The 2,697-nt window shown below is 42.8% G+C and overlaps 1 protein-coding gene across 1 annotated transcript in view; it reads right to left on the minus strand.

Moving 5' to 3' along the window:
• Nucleotides 1-2,697, minus strand: part of LOC106815258 (tuberin-like) — a 52,616-nt gene that overhangs the window by 31,308 nt on the left and 18,611 nt on the right. The gene's annotated exons all lie outside the window — the stretch shown is intronic.

Raw genomic sequence — 2,697 nt, forward strand, 5'->3', positions numbered from 1 at the left:
CTTCGTCGTAGCAGCGATGACGGCTGCTCCAGCGGGGAGCTCTCCTCGCTGGTTGCGACGCTGTGCGGTCGGCTGCTGCTGCTGCTGACCGAATGCCCGCCCTTGACCAGCGCAAACAGATTGGAGATGTCGGACAGCGAGAAGTCCTCAGCGAGCGGTGTCTTGTTCTGAATCCTCATCATCCACGACGTGACGCCTGCACCGCGGGGGGAAAGGATAACATATAGCATCGTTACTACTTCATCCACGATGTGACGCCTGGGGAAGCATAACTTGTGTGAGAGAGATTTCTCGCGCAGATCGATTTTGCGCCTATAGTAGCGATATGTAGTACTGATCTCTTGTCAGCTATGCGTCCCTGCAGTTATACCGTGCCATAGTGCTCTGTAATGTCAGCAAATAGTTCCGATGTTATATCTTATTAGGGGTGAATAATGACAAATAATTTGAGATGAATAAGATTTTGAAATTTTTAATTTTGTTGAGATTTTAAAATTTGACATTCGTGAGACATAATGAGCAAGTTGTCATTATTCAACCCTGATAACATATAGCATCAGTACTATGTGCTGACATTACAGAGCACTACGTCACGGTATAACTGCAGGGATGCTTAGCTGACAAGAGATCAGTACTACATATCACTACTATAGGCGAAAAATCGATATGCGCAAGAAATATCTCTAACACACCTGTGGGCCTATTACGACGAGTGTGAATTATTACTACAGATTGACAATCATGGTGAACATCATTCTAATGTAAGTCTTACAGTGTTTACAAAGTAAAACTTTACAAAGTAATTACAGTGGAGGTGACTATTGGGTGCAATTTTACAATTTTGATAGTTTGCTGAAACTATTGAATACTACTGCCGATAACTGCAGCAATTGAAAAATATTGCGATACTATCAGTGTATTATTAAATTGCAGGAAATAAACCAACCTGTTGCAACTATGGAGAACTATCGATTATTTACTGAACTATTGGCGATTATTACCAATGTTTCACTTCGCCATTGATGTATTTCCATCAAGCTAAACGTTGCTTCAATTAATCGATAATTCAGTGCATCGTTACAATCCTAGAAAGCTGTTTGACACGTGTCGTGTAGACATGTGACTTCCCTTACCTTACCTTATCTATCCTATTGGTCCCCTGATGGGACATGTGACATGGTAAACATTAACTGATAATTGCACTGGTGCATAGCATTGTCCGCAACATAATATTAATAATAATAATATTAATAATAAGAGCAACAACATAAATAATAATGATAATAATTATAATAACAATAATAATAACAAGAATAATTTATAGTAACATGCAAAATTATTGCACATCACACCTACAACCATGCTATATACAATCATCATAAAAATCACCCGCAAAACAATGGATATTTAGAAATCTCACCTTAAGCTGTGGACACACTACGCGATTTTTCATGCAATCGAGCCGGCCGGCTCAGTCGAGCAACTCTGTGGACACAATACGCGACTGAGTCGGGCGACTCTGTGGATTTTCAGCAAGCTGATTGGCTGAATTGTACAATCGGCCGACTCGATCGCAGACCCGGGCACACTAGGCGATTGCAGCCGGCCGGCTCAAATAATTATCAAACATGTTTGAATCGGGCGACTCGGCCGGCTGACTCGAAAATCGATGCGACTCACTGGACACACTACGCGATTTTTCATGCGATCGAGCCGGCCGGCTCAGTCGGCCGGCTCGGTCGGCCGGCTCGATCGCATGAAAAATCGCCTAGTGTGTCCGCCCCTTTAAAGGTGTTAACGAGCACCTCGCTCACCTGTCGGACGACGAATGACAACCTCGGCCCAGTCCTGGCACCAGCAGTTGCACAGGTACGGTCCAGACACCTGCCGATGCTTCTCCTGCTGCGACACAGACGACCCCGTATCCAGCGGCAACGGTTTCCACGGCGACGACGCGCCAGCCTTCGGCAAGAACGACGGTGGCATTGGTGGGTCATCGGATGCAGGTGTGGTCACAGGGGTCACGACCTCCTCAATGGGTGACACCATTGGTTGAGAGAAGGACATCTCATCTACACCAGGGTGACAGACAAACATACGCTCTATATGTCTGTAAGTGTTAGGACCTCAAAATAACTTACATTATAATCATTATGGGGTTCATCGTTAACATTACATCATAACGGAATGGAATGAAAGTGTCAATGACACTGTACCTCACCTTGGGTGTGATATAGAAGAAGGAGGGGGATTTATAAAGCAAGAGTATATATGGGAGAACTCCCATTATATAGCATATCTCCCATTATATACACTTGATAATGATATATGCATAAGTTTTGATGCGAAAATAAACGTTTCAGATCTGAAAGTCTGAAATCTTGACGAGAGATGGCGCTACGCCTAAATGATCGCCATTTTGGTTTTCAAATATCGCGCAAAAAAAAACAATAAAATATTCCAGTCAAATTACTGTAACGAAGAATCTAAAACACAATATTACAGGTATATAGGTATGATTGTAGAGTTGTTGACCAGTTAGACAAAATAAACGTAATAGGACGTTGTCATCTCTCCCATAGGAGTAGCAACTGTTTTGGGGCGAGCCTTACACATTCATATATTAAAATTTAACAAAATCGAATGAATCTAGATGGCCATTTTCATTTTTGCCAAAAAGTAGGCGTGGCTCGAAAG

This window comes from Priapulus caudatus, unplaced genomic scaffold (genome assembly GCF_000485595.1).
Source record: "Priapulus caudatus unplaced genomic scaffold, Priapulus_caudatus-5.0.1 Scaffold1074, whole genome shotgun sequence".
NCBI lineage: Eukaryota > Metazoa > Priapulida > Priapulimorpha > Priapulimorphida > Priapulidae > Priapulus > Priapulus caudatus.